The sequence below is a fragment of the Catharus ustulatus genome, chromosome 11 (assembly GCF_009819885.2).
Source record: "Catharus ustulatus isolate bCatUst1 chromosome 11, bCatUst1.pri.v2, whole genome shotgun sequence".
NCBI lineage: Eukaryota > Metazoa > Chordata > Aves > Passeriformes > Turdidae > Catharus > Catharus ustulatus.
In genome coordinates this window covers 18369880-18389352 of record NC_046231.1, presented here as the reverse complement: position 1 = coordinate 18389352, position 19473 = coordinate 18369880, and positions in this window count along the sequence as shown.

Here is a 19473-nt window from a genome sequence, read left to right as displayed (position 1 = left end):
GCATGTAATAATAGAATGTTACAGACCTGACATTTTTATTTATGAAGCTCTTGTAGTCAGATACAGAAATAAAATTCCTTCAGTTCACAGAGCAGTGCAATGTGCAATCCTTGCTCGAGACACTCAGTGCTGTCGGAATTAACAGCTGGAGAAGGGATGGAGTTAATTTCTGCAGAACTGCAGGTGTGCATGTGACAAGTGTGGCTGACCTGTGACCCTTTTGTGCCCAAAGCAAGGCTCCCACCTCTCATCCTGCACCTCTGAGCTCCCCTGGGAGCCTGGGGCAGACTCTGCCAGTGGCCAGCAGAGATGTCCCTGCGTGCTGCAGCACATCTGTCACACGTGCTGTCAGGGGGAAGGTGCTGGCCCAAATCTCCTGGCACAGGAATTTCCTCATCCCAGCTGGGTTGTGGACAGCTCCTGGCTGGTGTCCTGCCAGCTGCTCCACATATTCCACAGCAGAGCTCCTCCAGTTTTACTTTTTCCTCCTCAGACCAAATCCTTCATCTCTGAGAATATGAATTTCCCAGTTAATGAAACGTTCTGATTTCACTTGTTTCTCTTACAGAAGTGTTTTCTTTTGAGGACCAGTTCCCTCTTTAAAGCACAACAAAAGTGTCTCTTTAAAGCTTTTTGCATTTTAACCTCCCCAGTGGAGGAAATCACTGAACTCAGCTGCTCTCTCTCCACTGGAACAGAAACATCAGTTCCTTCAGAGCAACACAAGAAAGTTTCCAGGAAGATTTTATTTGTCTGATTATTTTTACATTTCAAGGAGTCAGGAGGCCAAGGATATCCAGGACAGCAATTCTTTTGGAAACCCTTTACTTTTGGAAAATGGAATCAACAGATACCACAGAAGAAAAAGACACCAAGTTTAGGAGAGGAGGTTTGGTGGCTTTTAGGAATCAAAACCCAGGAGGGAAGGCTGTGTGTGATGTGCCCTGAGCTCTGCTGTGTGCAATGCAAGGAGGGCTCATCTGCTTCCCAAGAGGCAGCCCAGCAGCAGAACACCAATTCCTGTTGTCTGCCAGCTGCTGTAAAACAGTTTTGTGTTATACAGCAGGTGCCCAATTCAGTTTGACTGTCAGAGGCTGAACCTCAGCCAAATCCTCTCTCCAAAACCTTTGCACTCTAAAGTATTCCATAGAGGTGGAAGGATATTATAAAATAGTTAAATATCTAAGGTCAGGTCTATCACTGATCTTTGCACACAGATTTAGTCTGCAAGGATTTGTTCAGTGGGGAAGAGCCAGAAAGACTTTCCATGCTCATCACCAGACTTTTAGAAAAAATAATGTGGATTTCTTCCTGTGAAACTCTTCCTGAATTTCTACAGGGCAGTGCATTTAATACAAAAAACTGACCACCATAGATAAAATAACCTGAGTACTTGCTGGTCTAAATTCCTGCTGAGAAACACAAGTGCAGGCCCTCAGTCATGTTGTTATCTTTAAAAAATAATCTACTTCCAAGGAGAGTGATTGTTAGTGAATGTTAATGTGGTATAAGGGAGGAAAAACCAACCATAAAAAGGACACCAGCCCTTCTGCTATTGAACTCAAGAAACAATATAAATCAGACCAAATTTAAAAATTAATTTAAAAATTAATGGGTCTGCAAATGTTGAAATTAATGACAAACGAATGGAAGCTTTGATAATCTGGTTTTAAACATCCTTAACTGTATTTTCATGCAACATCTTCACATTAACATTGGGTTTAGTTTTTTTTTTTTTTCAGGCCAGAACCATTTTAAAATAAAAGTTAAGGCAGAAATTTAAGACTTTTTCTCCTGAACAACTGTGAAATGAAGTTTGAATTGTTTCACAGAGATCCCAGACATGATCGAGGCTTCCTCCCCCACATTCCCACTGAAGACACTTTGGGATTCAAGGGGATTGATGAGTTTGTTTATTAGTGCTGCTCATTAGCAAGAAATGAAATTGAACTCCTTGCACAATACAACTCCTGTTAAATTCCATTCTGAGCACTTTTAAATCAACAGGCAGGATATGTTTAGCAGAATGACACCACTTCCATTTCTAATTCCTGTCACCTTCCACTATCCCAGGGTGCTCCAGCCTGGCCTTGGACATTCTTATTCTTCCAAACATGAAATTTATGGAGCCCTGTGTTCTTCCTAGAGTAACAAAACAACAAACTGAATGGAAATTTCTACTGTCTTTGCACATTTGTAGCCTCATCAATCCAGAATGTTTTAGAAAATCCTGCTCCACCCCCTTGAAAGCACTGAACAAAGTCACACAAAATTAAAAACAAATTTATTGAACCCGAGGCATATTTAAAAACCAGGAGGCTTTTCATGCCATAAGTTATTTTAAAACATCTTTGAAATTCTCCACAGGCTGAAGTTAAACAATTAAAATGCATAATCACATTTAAAAAGCAGCACCAAAAATGTAAGTCATTTTGTCACAGAGGCTGCTCCAGCGTGGTTTGATTATTTAATGTTATGCTCCAAAACCAATTTATCCCCTATACCCTTGATCTCTGTTTCAATTTGGGGATGTTAATGCATGCACCATTGCTGTATTAGCTGATAGGGCAGAACAAATACTTCAGAAAAAAGTCATGATTAGAATTTGAAATCTCTCCCAGCCGTGTTTAATCCCCAGATGTTCTCACCTCGCTGGCTTTTCCTGCTGCTTTTGCCCACTGGAACCCCATGGTTTATACCTGGAAAAAATGATTACTTAAAATGAGTAGCAGATGAATGCAGAGCTCTCCAGGGAGGATGGAGGGGCAGCCCCTCCTGGGTGTTAAAGCTGTCAGGCATCAATTAAATCTCTTCAGGCTGGTCTGTGTGTGTGGGCAGGCACAGAAACCTCCATGGCACAGACAGCTGAGGCTGCCAGGGATTTCTGCTCATCCCCCTCTTTTCCTGCAAACCTCCTCTTTGTTTGGCTGTGCCCAGCCCTGGGATGGGCAGGAGGTGGGGATGGGGTCCCTGGAGCAGGTTTGGGGTCCCTGGAGCAGGTTTGGGGTCCCTGGTGCAGGTCTGGGGTCCCTGGAGAAGGTTTGGGGTCCCTGGTGCAGGTTTGGGCTCCCTGGAGCAGGTTTGGGTCCCTGGAGCAGGTTTGGGGTCCCTGGAGAAGGTTTGGGGTCTCCGGTGCAGGTCTGGGGTCCCTGGAGCAGGTTTGGGGTCCCTGGTGCAGTTCTGGGGTCCCTGGTGGAGGTTTGGGGTCCCTGGAGCAGGTTTGAGGTCCCTGGAGCAGGTTTGGGCTCCCTGGAGTGGGTTTGGGGTTCCTGGAGCAGGTTTGGGGTCCCTGGAGCAGGTCTGGGGTCCCTGGTGCAGGTTTGGGGTCCCTGGAGCAGGTTTGGGGTCCCTGGTGCAGGTTTGGGGTCCCTTGTGCAGGTTTGGGTCCCTGGAGCAGGTTTGGGGTCCCTTGTGCAGGTTTGCAGCCCCTGACACAGCCCTGGGCTCTGTCTTTGCCGGGATGAACACAGGAGCACTCGGGCAGGGTGAATGATTCTGTCTTGCCAGCACTGGCTGGGAAGGAGGGGAATTGGTGGAGAATTTTGTTTGTAGGGATTTAGCTGGCAGGCAGTGCCAGCACAGGGGCTGCCTGTGTCATTAATGCTTTATTAATTGCCTGTGTGGTGCCCATCAAGTGATCCATCACCTTTTCCTGCCGCAGACACTGTGTATAAACACTGAAATCTGCACTCCCAGACCAGTCCTTGCCTACAGAGGGATGGACACAGCTTCTCTTTGCAGCAGGCACAGGGGGGACTCTCTGTGTCCTTCCCAAATCCCCTGGAGGGATATTCCCAATGCAGCACATGAATCCCTGGCTCACACCCCAGCTGGATTAGACACAAGTCTTTTCCTTTTCAAATGTGTTGGAGTCAATGAGACAAGGGCCTGCCTGAATCTGCAGGGACCAGAGTGCAGGAGCTGAATTAAAGCCTTTGGATGGATTGAAATATATCAACCCACACACAGAATGGAGTTTAAGTAGAAGATTAAGTATAAGTTTAAGTGTAAGTTTAAGTTTTAGAATAAGTAAGTAAATAAGTAAGTCAGTAAGTAAGTTTTAGTGTGAGCTGCAGTGCTTTTAGTAAGTAAAAAGTTCAGATACCAGAGTAGAAGAAGAAGTTCTAGTGAAGGTTGAAAAACATACTGATGTTTTCAAGAGAGGCTCCAGAAGTTCCTTGGGAGACCATACTTAGACAAAACAGAACTTCAGTGAGAATACTGCTTACATTTTTCAGATAGAACAAGATAGATCATATACGTGGTTTTTACGTATTCTAATGTGTTAAGAAATCAGAATTTTAATAGGTTAAGAGGTAGTGGTCCAAGTTTACATGTTAGCTTGTTGGAAAATTCCTATATAGGATTATCTATTGGGGAGAGTTAGTGCTTTTTGCCATTGCTTTGCCATTGTTCTCTGTTTTGCTTTGCTATTGCTGTGCCTGCAGTGTCTCCAACACCTGAGAAGAAATCAGAGCTCCAGCAGCAACACCAGGACCCCTGGGGACAGCTCCTGCTTCTGATTGGGACTTTATACCAAAACCTAGCATGGACTTTAATGTCTATGACTGTGTCTTTGGGGACTGATGTGCTTTTATAATAAATAACCTTTTAGCAGCTATTATCTGCTTTAATCATTTGGAGATAACCCGACAAGAAGTTGTAACCTCACACAATGAACTTAGAGGTGGAGTTCAGTGCCAGTCACAGGGCAGGGCACTGGAACTGGGATTTAAATGGTGTGGGAAGTTCCACAGTGGCACAACAGCCCCCTTTTCTGCAGCAGGGCTGTCTCAGAAACCCTGCAGAATAAGCCAGATCCCTATGAAAAGCAGCAGATAATTTGGAGGCAGCTTTGCCAGGAGCGAAGTGAGCAGTTATTTTCACTGCACACTCCAAATTCGCTCTGAAAGACTGCCTGGTGTTTATATAATGAATCCTCACTCTTAGGGCAGAAAGCTTTCATTTTTGGTATCAGTTAGTCTTTTCTTGCTGATTTACAGCTTGTTTCAGAAAAGGATGGAAAGATCTCCCTACAGCAAACTCAGAACTCAGAGAAATGTGTGGCTCACTCCTGAGAGCAGCACCTGAGCATTTCCCAAGGAACCTTTGCTGAGCAAAGGGACTGTGAAATTTTGCCAAAAAGTTCCGCAGTTTCTCATGCAGAAGATGGGGAGGGATGACAAAAATAAAGATCTGTCCTTCAAGTGGCCTTGCCTATGCAAAATGAACAGCTTGAGGGCCTGTCATTAGCAGGCAGAACACCTCTGCAGGAGGCTTGAAACCCTGAGAATTCTGCATGATTGCAGCTCAGCAACTCCTCAAAAATCAAGCAGAAAGTTTTCCTGAGGGAGTTTATCTAGGAAAAAAAAATGTTTACACTAAGGTTAGCATGCATTAACTCAGCCTGAGTAGAAAAATTGTTGTTTGGAGATAAACAGAGAGTTTCAGCTCTAGGGGGGAGGAAGGGTTGAGGGCACACTGCAAGGACAGGGATGATAAATGCTCCACCCCAGGGCACTGCAAACCATATCTGCAGCTCCGAGGGGATGGCAGAGCAAGCACCCAGAGCACAGCAGAAATGTACAGTTACTGGAAATGTTCTTTAAAGATGGGAAAGGCTGTGGGCACACAACACCAGCCAGCTCAAAAACTGTTTTTGTTATGTGGGGAATTGGAACTGGGAGCCACCAACTCACCACAGCAGGGCTTTTCTAGCTTTGTTTGCTCTAATTCTATCTTTAGAATAATAGAAAAAAACCCTAGAAAGTAGCTGGAGAAGCCAGCTGCCCCTCAGTGTGCTCCAAAGAGTCACTGTGAGCTCTGACAGGTTTAGTTTAACTCTTACAGATGCTCAGCCATAGAAATCCAGTGGGTTTGTGACCCTGGAGCACCATGCTCAAGGATGATGCTTATCCTTCAATTCTTTGGGCTTTGGATGGTGCATGCCAAGGTCAAAAACAAGATACAGTGAGAAGAGGTCAAGCAGGTCAACTTTTTTATGATAAAAGCACCTCTTGTACTTTGTAGGAGATCCTACAGGTTAAGCTTTACCACAAACTGAATACACACACTGTGATTCCCCAGAATTGTTGTACAAATGTCACTAGAAATTTTATTTAACCAAGGAATTTGGATCCATGACTAAAAATCCTTTAATCTTCACCCCAATATCTCCTGCTATTTAAACATCAGTCCATCTTACTCATTACCATGTTAAATCCTCCTCCTGTGCTGATGTGATCTGATTTGATTCCCACTGGGCTCCACTGCCCAGAACTGAATTGTCAACTGAGTGCCAAAAACTTTACTAACACAGGAGATATTTCTATAGGTTCAGAAGCAGAAATATATTTTTTTTTCCTGAGCTGGCTGGTGCTACATTTCTATTACAGGAGCTTACTAGAGCTGAAACTTCACTCCAGAATGAAATTAGAAATTCAGATTTTTGGGGGTAAACTTAAAGCACATAAATCCTTTAGCCATTGCTTTGATTTTACCACTTTTCAGGTGTAGCTGCTGGAACTGATTCCCTTCTGAAGGGAGGGCCAGACCCAACCTAACCCTGAATTTTGGAGCAAAACAGAGACAAACTTCCTCTCCTCTACAGCCTCTGCTACAACCTACAAATGTGCTGTTGTTCCACTGGAACCAGGAGCCTCCAATCCATTGATTTTTCCTGTTCCAAAGAGCAGGCACAGATTTATTGCCTGGAGGGAAGAAGGGGAGCAGCACTGAAACATTTAGGAACCCCCCAGGTTACACCAACAGAACAAATCTCATCCATTTCTCCTCTGGATGACAGATGTGTAATGTGTAATGTTTAAACACTCCCAGGACAACACTGTTTCATTAATTAATGCAGAAAGCCTCAGTGTTTGTTTGAGTTTAGACTCAATCTGCATTTGCTGTGGGTTCTTGGCCCACCAAGTAGATTCTGTGTTCCCTTCCTCTCTCAGAACAGCTGTGGTCTGTGTTTGTAACTGGGAAGCTTTACAGTTCCTGCAATAATCATTCACAAATCACTCAGAGTTCAAGAGCTGTACACCTGCAGAACAGCCCAAAACCCAGTGGAAATATTTGTGATTTGGATAAAGATCAGGCATTTCCTATGAACCCTGTCTGAATGACACAAAACCATCGAGGAGAGAGGTTGGAATGATGTGATTGGTAAATTGTGGCTATTATGTTGTTGTCCATTATTTACTGTCAGTGTTCAGCACCAGCCAGAGCCCACAGGAGGGCTCACAAAGCCTGTCTTAAATAGTCAGCACGGGGATAAATGGAGAAATGCTGCGGATCCTGTCACGTTTGTGAGGTCCCACAGTCGGGGCTGTAGATGGCACTGTCCCCTCTGCAATGAGAGCAGCTCAGAGCTCAGGGGGGAATCGGCTCTGGGATTGAAGCATTGAGATCCCAGCTCCTGGTGCTGATTCCAGCTCCTGGTGCTCAGATCCCAGCTCCTGGTGCTCAGATCCCTGCTCCTGGTGCTCCTGGTGCTCAGATCACTGCTCCTGATGTTCATTAAGTGCTCAGATCTCAGCTCCTGGTGCTCATGGGATGCTCACATCCCTGCTCCTGGTGCTCAGATCCCTGCTCCTGGTGCTCATGAGATGCTCAGATCCCTTCTCCTGGTACTCAGATCCTTACTCCTGGTGCTCAGATCCCAGCTCCTGCTGCTCAGATCCCTGCTCCTGGTGCTCATGGGATGCTCAGATGCCTGCTTCTGGTGTTCATTAAGTGCTCAGATCCCTGCTCCTGGTGCTCTTGGTGCTCCTGGTGCTCCTGGTGCTCAGATCCCAGCTCCTGGTGCTCAGATCCCTGCTCCTGGTGCTCAGATCCCAGCTCCTGGTGCTCAGATCCCATCTCCTGGTGCTCAGATCCCAGCTCCTGGTGCTCAGATCCCAGCTCCTGGTGCTCCTGGTGCTCAGATCCCAGCTCCTGGTGCTCAGATCCCTGCTCCTGGTGCCCTCAGGTGCTCAGCTCCCCTGGAGTCAGTGTCTCTGATGGCCCCAGCAGATCCAGGAGCCAGGGTGGTTTCCAGGCTCAGTAGCCCAGCTGTAGGTTGGGTATTGACAATCTGCCCCCCCAAATTCCCAGGCTGAGTGGCTGTGGTGTTGTTCATTCCCTGTCCCAAACTGCTCCTGCAGTGGCAGGTCCCAGCCCAGCAGGGATTGTCCTGCAGGCTGTGCTGTGGCTGTGTCACCCTCTGTGGCTGAAGTGACATCTCTCACATTTTCCTTGGGCTTTGGGGACGTGCTTTACAAGTTACAGAATTAAGCAAACAAAACAAACCCTGCAGTTTGTCCCAGGCAGTCTCCTGCTGGTGTGCTTCCCTATTTTCAGCTTTCTTTGCTGAGGGCACTGACTCTCTGCCCTGGCTCTAGAAGGACAGACACATTTCACTGGAAGCTGCCCTGTGGATGTGTCCCCGTGCTGCATTTTGGGGTCTGGCTGCAGCCAAATCCCCCCTGGTGTTAAAACTGAGCAGAATGGGATCCTTTAGAGCAGAGCTCCAACCCAGGACTAGGCTGAACATCGACTGTGGATAAAAACAACAATCAGAAGGGATTTTACTTACTGTAAATTTGGTGACTGAAGTATTAAATCAGTCAGAAGCTCAGCAATGAGATTGTGTTGGTGACTAAATGAGGAGCAGCTACTTTGTCCTACAAAAATAGACAGAGAATGTTTCAAGCTTCTTTCCAAGCAAATCAAGAATCTGTATCATATTTTCATTCCTCTGAAAAAAACCCCAAAAATTAAATTGAATTTTATTATCCCAGTACAAATCAAACCCAGGTCAGAATCAGAATGATGTGAGGGAATAAATCTTTGATTCTGGAGGGCTGGCACCTGAGTGAGGTGGGATGGATGGGTGCACTGCTGATGGCTTCCTCCTCCTCCCAGCTCAGGTGACAGTTTGGAATATTAAAGACCCATAACTCCAGAGGTGCTGAGACAGGGAATCCATAGAAGAAAGCCACAGATCACACTGTTATCTCACTTTTGGATGATAACAGCCTTCTGCCTTCTTGTATTCACTGGAATTTCCAACTTTGTCTTGACAAACACAGGATGAGTACAATTTCTGATTACAGGGAAAGTCAAATTTATGTTGTGCTTTGGTCTCTGCACTGTGCCACTCTCTGAACAGAATAAGTGATCAAGAGAGATGATGTTCCACCCATCATGCTACTCCTATTTTTCCAAGCAAAGAATGGCAGAGTCAATGTTCTTCTGCAGAGAATTCACATAATCCCTCAGGGATTTGGGATTTCACACCAAAAAGAAGAAAAAAAAAAAAAAGAGCAAGCCTCCACTTCAGTTTTGAATAGGGATTTTTCAAAGTGAGCTCAGTCTGCCATGATTCTTCCCATGACACTTTCCCTCTTTTTTTTTCCACATCAGCAACTTTCTAATAGCAACAGGGAAGAGAAGAAGAGCTCCATAAAACAGTGTTAAACAAGGAGGCTCATTGGTAATTACAGTGGGGATGGAGATAAAGGAACACTGGGCAAAGCCTGCTGCAATGCCTCTTTGGGACATTTCAAACAGTTTTTTTTAAATAACATTTCTGCCTTTTTGGAGCTAATTACACACGTGCCACACACTGAGCAGAAGGATAAATTAATTGGGAGAACAAAGGTGATTTGTTGTGGGTTGGAATGAGGCCATGGATGCTTTTTTCCCCAGTGGGAGAGGAGCTGATGAGCTCTCCTGGGCTTGCCATGGACAAGAGGGGGATGCAGGACCAGAATGTGCATCCCCACCCTCCCAGTGCCAGCCTGGGTGCCACTGGGGTGGATTTGCAGGTGGAGAATCCCTCTGCCCTCCCTTCCAGGCCCTCTCCTTTCTTCCACCATCTGGCAGCAGATTGCTGCCATCAGAGCTGCCAAACCCAGTGTCAATATTAATCACCAAAGCCACAGTGGAGTGTTTGTGAGTCCCACACTCACGTTGTGCCTGTCAGGCTGATCATCTCCTCTGAGCTGCTTCTTCACAAACAGCTGGAGGTTTTTAAACACCTTATTAAAACAGAATGGATCATCAGCAGCTGGAGCATTTCAAAGATGAATGGGCTTTGTGCCAGTAAATATGGGACTTGCCAAAAAGCAGGTGGCAGCCATAAATGCAACTCTCCACAAGAGTGCTGCCCTTCCTGTTGCATTTATTGATCTGGACAGGTAATACCATGTGGGACAGGTATTGAACACTTATTTTCTTTTCTCAGCTTGCCAGAAGTTGCAAACTATGTGTTCTCAGATTTCCACAATGTCTGCTGAAATATGAAGCAGATCAGTAATTCCTTTTTCTGATGGGGTGGGGGGGAAGTATAATAAAAAAATCCTGCTGAACATTTGTAGAAAATCAATTTCTCTCAGGAACAGGAGAGCCTATACTGCCAAACCTGGAAGTCTTTCAAAAAAATATATATATTTCAGTTTGAGGTGTTAATGCTTTCATGTCAGAATATACACATGCAGTTGGTGGCTTTAAACTCAATTTTATTCCCCCGTGAGGAAGATTTAATTAGCCTCAAACGAGAAATCACTGTTTTACACAGCACAATCTACCACTTGATAGCCAAGGATCCATGTCAGGAGTTTAAATTACAGGTAAAAAAGACTTGCTAATGAGCTGAAGTTTTGCAAACGCCCACAGAAATATTGGAACTTCACCACTTTGCTGTCCAGCAGGACAGGGTGTGGAGGGAAGGCAGCGGGGCTGTTAAACAGAATTCATTCCTCTCTCAGCATTTCCCTCTAATTCGCTGCTTAACTTCGGGAAAGACACTTAACCTCTACTCGCCTCAGCTCACACGTCTGTAAAATAGCAGATAAGTCACCTAATTCACAGGGATGTTATGGAGATTAATTAACTAACGTCTGGAAAATGTCTCCAGATCCTTCTGTGAAAGGCATTATAAGGGCAAGTGATAGCACTATAACCATATGCAAAAGGTTTTATCACTTGGCACAGGACAGCTCGGGTTTATTCTCTTCCCTCTGCAGCATCACTGAGGGTTTTTACGGGGACCATTGACTCACAGAGACTCGGGCACATTATCTCCAGTGAAAGGACATGTTGATTCAACCTCGGTAAAATTGTATTTGCTTCCTTCCCGAGCGTGCTGCCCGATCCCCAGGGAGATCAGAGCCCTGGATGCTGAGTGCACAGTCCTTGAGAGCAGCCCCTGAGTGTGGAAGGAAGCTGCACCATTTACCATGAGATCTCTGTGCTAATTACATAATTTCACGATTACAAGCCGCACATTACAACACAGAGTGTGATAAAAGGTATCTGTTCTATCCCCATCTGTTCAGGGTGGGGGCAGTGATCCTGATCTCCATGGCAGATATTCTGCTAATGGGCATCCATTGAAACCAGGCAGGGCATTGTTCTTTATCTTTTCACGACCCATCCTTCCTCCAGCCAGTCATTTTCTGCTCATGGCCATTGAGTCCCACTGTGGGACTGATAAAATTACTGCATCCCATTGGGAGTTGCTCCAGCCAGGGGGAAGAGCCCAACATTTCTTACCAAGATAAAAACAGAGGTTTTGGGACACTAAGGGAGCCCCTTTCTCCACTGGACTCCAGAGGAAAACCGGATTTCTCCACATCCCCACTGGAGCTCTGGAGGGAAACTGCACCTTGTACAGGAGCACTGCTCCAACTGAGCCACATCTGTCACTGCAGGAGGATGCAGCCACCATGGGATGGGACTGCTGCCAACACCCTGCCTGACGGGTGTCAGGTTGTACTCTGACTGTGTCAGGGTTTGGGGTTTGTTTCTTTGTAGTGCTGTATTTCTATTTTAATTTCCCTAGTAAAGAACTGTTATTCCTAATTCCCATATCTTTGCCTGAAAGCCCCTTGATTTCAAAATTATAATAATTTGGCGGGAGGGGGTTTACATTCTCCATTTCAAAGAGAAGCTCCTGCCTTTCTCAGCAGACACCTGTCCTCCAAACTAAAACAGCAACTTTTCATTCTTTGTCCATATATAAGCGACACCTGATTATAAGCCGCACTTTGGGTTCGAACCAAAATTTTAGTCAAAATGGTGCGGCTTATAATCGTGAAATTACTGTAAATGTGCTCTGCAGGCTCGCCTTGGGCTGGGGTTGCTGTGACCCCGAGGTGGCCACCAGGCTGGCAGTGCTGCCTGCTGCCAGGCTGGGATGGGCTGGGTGCTGCCAGTGACCCCTCCTGCCCCCAAAATCACATCCCAGCCCTGCCCTCGTGTTTAATTGATGTTGCAGCTCTCTGAGGTGAGTTTAAGCCTGACTTTACATTAATCCTGCTTTGCTGCTCTTGGGCATGAGTGGGGAAAATAAAAATGTGGGGCAGAGCAAGTGGGGAAATGATCTGCTCTTTGAGAGGAATGAGGGATTTGTCTTTACAAACAAATTGTGGATCTGCTGGTAGATAAAGCCAGCACTGAGAGATAAAAGAAACAATGGGATGGATTGCACTGATTGATGAATGGGAAAAGATATTTGCCTTTACAAATAAACTGTAGGTTTGCTGATAAATGAAATTGGATATTGAAAGGTGAAAGAAGCTATGGGGAAAACTATGAATTCTGTAAGAATTAGAAATGAAAAGGGAGGGTTGTACATTAGAGGGGAATCTCGGGTATCAGTGTTTGGGAAGTCTGAGCCTCTCAAGTACCTCAGCAATGGGGAAAGGGAGAGGGAAATTGGGATAAAAAGGAGGCTGAGTCCTCCAAAAATCTGAGAGGTCCCAGGGGATGCCTCATGGCCTCTCCCTTTATTGGAATAAAGCAAAAAGGACTCCTCTGTCTCCTTTTTGGACATAAACCTCTGGTGTTTGTGGATTCATTTTCCTGACATCTTCAACAGCACAATCAGAAATAACTCCCAGAGTCCCTCGTGCCTGGTGTCCTAATTCCCAGATCCAGCTGCTTCCTACCACGTTTCACTGATCTGTCTTGGTCTACCTGCTTTTCCATCAACACTTTCCCGTGTTATCTGATGGAGCTTTGACCCAAGAAACCGAATTCACGACGTCTCCCTCTCCCCTGAGCTCTGCCTGCAGCCTGCCATGCTCCACTCCCCTCCACTTGCTACCTGCTTTAAAAGCCAATTTAAAGTAGAAAAGTATCTGTCACAAACATCTTGCTTTCAGCTGCAGCACGGCACGTTGCAGTAAATTTTTAGATTAGGAAGAGATCTGGATAACTTTGTTTTAAAGCAGCTGTTTATCTTCCTGAGCTGTTCTGATTCAGTTTCCTCTTGGAGCAGCAGACCTGGAAGGGCAAGAGAATGGGGAGAAAGAAAGATTTGGTCACAATTTAGAGTCATTTGTTCCTGTCAGAATTTATATGAGCTAAATCTCAAGCCTGGACAAGCCTTAATAACTATCATATTTAAAGTTCAACTTTGCAGGGGAACACTGCACGGCCCAAGGGGATAAGTAATAGAATCCAGAATAATTCACCTTTCCTGTGCCCATTCATACCCAACCCAGCAAGGACAGGCTGGGCTGGCCTTTCAGAGGGTACATGACAGGAATTCAGCAGCCTGGAGCGAATCCCACTGGAGTGAAGTGCTGCTAATTGGGGTCCCTGCAGGATAAAGTCACTCAGGAGGTCACTGCAAAGTCAGGAGAGCTGGCTGCACTGCCAGCCCCGTGCCACAGGGATGGCAAAGCTTTGCTTTCCCCTGACCCACCCCAACAAAAGCTGCTGCTCCTGCCTGCTGAATCTTTACAGGTTTGTTTCAGGAAAATGAGCACCGCTGAGACAGGAAGGTGGAAGTGAGAAAAGCAAAAAAAAAGCGTGGGCAGGCAGGTTTGCTGTGGAGTGAGGGGCACAGGGGGTGGTGAACACAAACAGAGACACAGGTTCTCCACTGAGGTGTCCCAGGTCAGAAATGGAAACATCCTCACCTGAAACTCAGGAATGGCTTTAGCATATTCTCACCACTGCTAGGAAATGAATGATGCCAGAGCAAAGCAATAATTGACAATGACCTCTTCAGAAACTGGCCATAAACAAAGAAGTGTCTCCCATTACCAGCTTCTCTTAAATTCAGAGCTTCTCTCCTGGAGATGACAACGTGTTCTTGTCCCACAACAGAGGGGATCTAACAAGGCAGAAAGCCTTGACCAGAAATATTTATTTTAGTGCTTTCTGAGGGGAAGTTCCTGAGCTGCTCCCTGCTGTCCTGTTGCTCTGAGGTTTACAATCCAGAGGCATGAACAACACTGCTGAGAAATCCCCCTTGCCAAAATCACTTCTGAGCTTGAAGCAGAGCTGGCCTGTTGGGCAGGAACCAATTTCTTGTTGGTGGCTCAGTCTCTGCAGGTGCCCACAGCACAGCCAGCATCCTTGTGGAGCCCCATGGAAGGGGCAGGTGGTTTTTTTTTCAATAAGAGGGGGAGGTAGAATGTAAAATAGAAAAAGAAGAGAGGAAAAAAAGGTAGTTAGGAAGGAATAAGTAGTTAAAAGGATAGGAATAAGTTCGTTTGGGCAACAGCCTCTGTGGGAGGTGGGTGAATGCTAATGGACTTGAATTATTCATGCATTCTTCTGGAGTGAAGAGGTTCAGACCAATGGCCTTCTGTGGCAACTCTCTGGAGCAAGAAACCTCATTAAAAACAAGATCTGAGAGACTGGTGAGAAAACAAGAGGAAGAGGAATCTCCCAGAGCAGCTGTACTACAGAAGACACATTTCTCCAGCACCAGGAGCTGAGAGCTTTCCCCAGCACGAAATCTGCTTTGGCAGAAGGACAAACACAGAGCAGGGGTCTGACATTCTGCAGAGAGCCTTTAACCTCTCTGCCCCAGCCCCCAGCTCCTGCAGGGAGTGCAGCAGGTGAATCCTGACAGCAGCAGCTCCCACACACGAGCTGCCCTCCCTGCTCACACTCACTGAGAGATTTTATGGATGGCCAGAGCTCCCCAGTCCCAAACCAGGGCAGGGTATCAGTCACACAAACCTTTCCCTGCTTTATGAGTCTGCTGATTGAAACCATTACTTCATGAGACCCTTTTGTGCATTTTCCCAAATTTCCTTCAGGTGGAAGCTAGGACTTTGTAAGGAGCTTTAATCTGTGATGTGCTTACTGCCCACAGTGCAGAACATGTCTGCATGAAAGGCAGCACAGAGGAAAAGGATAATTCCTCATTTTAAAAAATCTGTTTCACACTGTTTTAAATTCTCTGAGTCAAAGCTGGAGCCAATTTACAATTGCTAGCACCAGGTTTGCATGGAAGAGAGAAGGGAACAGCTCTAAAATTAGAAGACTAAATAATCTCAGGTTTTAAAGCATCACAAATGCTGCTCTTGTAAACACTCTCATCAAGAAGAACACAAGTGCTTTTGCCATACAATTGCACAGTTAGAAATAATCTGGAGAGAAGCAGCAGCTCTGTAAGGACAGAGGTCACCCATGGTCCCTTGTCCTGCCTCCAGGGAAGCTCCTCAAGGACAGACAAACCATTCCCTGTCATAATTTCATTTCCTGAGGCCCCCAGGCTGTGACATCCAGACAAAATCTTTGCTTTTCCTCTCTTTTACCAATAACTCCATGTCTCTCCAAATCCTTGGCACCCTGAAGAAAAATGAATAGGGAAAGATAATTCAAGATGACGAAACAAAAGGGGTTAAAATAACCTCAGAATTCACACACTTCAGGGCTCTGGTGCAGGCTAAATTTATTTCCAAATATCTCTAGGGCTTCTGGGATGTTTAGGATCCAAATATGAATTTTTAGTAACGGTCATTTCTGTCTCTTTAAACTGAAATATATTTCAACCATTATGAAACTGGGGTGCTGCTGTTCCAATGATCTCAGCCCAGATCCTGCTGGTGGATGCTCTGGTACCTTCAGACCCAAATTTTGCCAGTTGGAATTACCTTCTTTTTTCACACTAAAAGTAATTTTGAGTAGGGGATGAGTGAACAGAGGCATATTAGAAGGTTTTGCAGGACAATTTGTCTTGCAGCTTCAATATCTCAAAAGGACATTTGCTAAAATAAACCAAAGCATCACAGTTTTAAACTTCTGCTGGTGGCTTTCACCCAGGTCTGGGATCAGCACAGAGCTGCCAGATGGTGTCACACCGAGCTGCAACACAACCAGACTGGATTGGTTTAAAAAGCAATGAAGAAAAACCCCGTGTCTGCTGTAAATAATGGATTTGCAACTCGTGCAGCACATTCACACACGGACACGTTCTTCAAATCAAATCCGAATCTCTGCTACAATCAAAGGACATCAAGCAGCACGTTATGCAGCTTGAAAATAGAACCAGAAGCTGCTTGTAGCACTTACTGTGACTTTAATCTGCAAGGAACTTTTTTACAGAGGCATAAATGCTGCCTGTCAAGAGCACAATAGGAATCCTATCTCAAACCTCAGCATTTAGATCCCTTTTGAATGTATGACCTCATTTACAGTGTGTAAGACCCAAAGCGAGTCCTGCTGAACAATATTTTCCATGTTCAACTCCAGCACTATTCTTCCAGGCTCATGGTACTGAAATATTGGTTTATCAAGGGAAGCTACACTAAAAAACAAGAAAAAAAAGAGGAAGGATGCATTACATTCTCATTGACTTTATTCAGAAACATGGTGGATCATTTTTAGGAGAAGGGAGATGGAAGCTTTGAAAAAAATCTCTTTGCAAAGACTTCTCTGGGCATTTTCTAATGAGATTCATGTGATAAGATCTTGTAATTCTGTCTCTGCAGCTGTGTCAGTCAGAGAGATAGGGAGTGATAACTGCAGCTCTGGAGCTCTCCAAGTGTTTCCAAAAGGAATTCTCCATTTTATCTCTTCCCATGTGATAATATGTGCTTGTAACAATGCCCAAAGTCTTCCAAAAATCCACCCCGAGGGCCTGCTGCGTTAAATTCTCCAGTTTTACCTGAGAAGATGCCCTGGGAAGCACAGATTTATTTAACCTTGCTGGGACAACGTGCAGTGTCTGTGTTGGGAACAGGAACATGGGGTGAATAAAGATTTCACTGATATGAATATGAGCTCTTTGGATATGGCAGCAGGGTTTTGTAGCTGGGTTTAGCAGAATCTACCCCAAATCTGAAACAGGGACATCCTCATTGGGGAGCTCAGGCACCTCCAGGCTGCTCCACCCAGACAGAACCAGCTCCACACTCTGCAGTGCAGGCACTTGGGGTGAAATCCATGAGTCATGCTGTAATGGTTTTGAAAGCAAAACCAGTGAGAGGCTTTAAGTCAGAAATACAATTTAATAGGAAAAAAAAAAGAGAAAAACAAAATACATGCAATAGTACAAAAGATAAACTACTGACAGAGACAGAATCCAACCTGACACCCTGGTGGTTAGGGTGGTGGCAGAAGTCCAGATGAAGTGCTCTTGTTGAAGGAGTGATCCTGCAGAAAGGTCTGGTAGCTCTGGTCCTCTGGAATCCAGTAGAAAAGGCTGCTTTGGTGTTCCAAATCTCAGATTTTTATCTCAGTAGGAAATACTTGGCTCCTCCCCCTGGGTGGAGCATGTCCCAGTGGGATGATGGAATTTTATCAGTCATCAGTGTGACTCAATGGCCATTAACAGGAGAGAGCTCCTGGAGGAAGGATGGATTGTGAAAAGATAAAGAACACTGCCCAGCTGGTTTAACAGCTGTCCCATTAACAGGAGATATCTCCCATCGAGATAAGGATCACTGCCCCACCTGGTTTCAGCAGGTGGTGATAGAATACAGATTTTGGGCACATCTTTACATTGTAACCTAGGACAGATGCTCAGCTGACTTTGCTGCACAGCCCAGTGCTCACATCCTGGCCCAGAGCAGTGCAGCACCAAGTGTGTGAGCTCCCTCTGAGGATTCATCATCCAAATGGGGCTGCCAGGGAGCCCAGGGGTCACTCAGTCCATCCCCACAGGGAGCCCCAAGGGTCACTCAGTCCTTCCCCCTGCCCCAAGGGTCACTCAGTCCATCCCCCGCTGCCCCAAGGGTCACTCAGTCCATCCCCACCATGGAGCTCCAAGGGTCACTCAGTCCATTTTCCCCTGCCCCAAGGGTCACTCAGTCCATCCCCCTGCCCCAGGGAGCCCCAGGGGTCACTCAGTCCATCCCCCTGCCCCAGGGGTCACTCAGTCCATCCCCCTGCCCTGGGCCAGCTCAGCTACACAAACCACCCTTGGCAGACATTTCTCTAATCTGCTTTGAGAGCCTCTCAGGGGAAAATCTTCACCACCCCCAAGGGAATCTCTCCCATGCTTAACCACCCTTGCAATCCCAAAGTTTCTCCCAGGAAGTGAAATCTCCCCTGGCTTCAGTGACTCATGAAAGAGCAAACAGTGCAAAGCTTCTCCCTCCCACACATTGCACTGCAGGGTTTGTTAGGTTTTTTACTCAGAACACATGGCTGGGGTTTATTTGACAGATCCCTGTTCCTCTTCTGTCCAAGACACCAAATAAACTATAGGAGTTTTGTGATGAACTTCATTCCAGTTGTGGCTTTATCCTTCACATTGTGATGGAAAAATAGAAAGAAAGTTTAAATTGTTGCCTGTGAAAAGAGTGCATCTATGAGCTGAAATGAATTTAAATTTTATCCTGACTAGATTGTTAATTGGGCCCTTTTCACATTGAATGTCCCCACCTGGTTTTGCTGTGACAGAGGCATTGATTCAAAAGAGATTCTTCTGGAAATAATGCTTATATGCATTCAATTTTTAAAGATAGGCTTTTAATAATGTTTTTCTTGACCTGAACCAGCATCAATTCCATCCAAAAATCTCTCACAAATCCTACATCAATGATTTAATCTCCTATGGGATCAAAATGAGCTCTTAAGAGAAGTTCTTCTTGAGGTGTTCAGTGTTTCTGGTCACCATACACTGATTTTAGTGGTCAGAAAGCAGCTCTGAGGAACAAAATTAAGCCAGAGCAGCCACATAAGAGCCCAGCAGTGTGAACTCACTGCAAGGACATCAGAAACAGCAGGACCATGCAGAGAAGTGTCCAAAGTCAGCCAAGAACTGCAAGGAGTTCTGAGGACCCACCCCAGCTCTGCCACCAATGAACAGGTCAGGAGGCTGTGCCAAAACAAGTGAAAACGGTTCAGAGAGAGCTCTGCTGTTTTTAACTAGGAAATGACAGCAAATGTCCCACCAGGCACAGCTTTGCCAGCTTTCCTTCCCTCACCACCTTCCCCTGGCAGCAGAGTTTAGCTCAGCTCCCAGAAATGGAGAGCCAGAAGATGGTGCTCTTGGGCAAAGCACAGCACAGGACCAAAATAAAATAAAATAAAATAAAATTAAGATTCCCTTGGCTTTCACGGTGTAGCAAGGACTCCTTCACAGTTTGTTCTAAATCTGCAGAGGATCCTGTGATGATCACCAGCAGCAGAGAGGGAGGCACAGGAGGCACAGGATGGAAATGGGGCTGTGCTGCTGAGAAATGCCCCGAGCCCCTTTGGGTTCATGCACACAAACCACAAAAATAA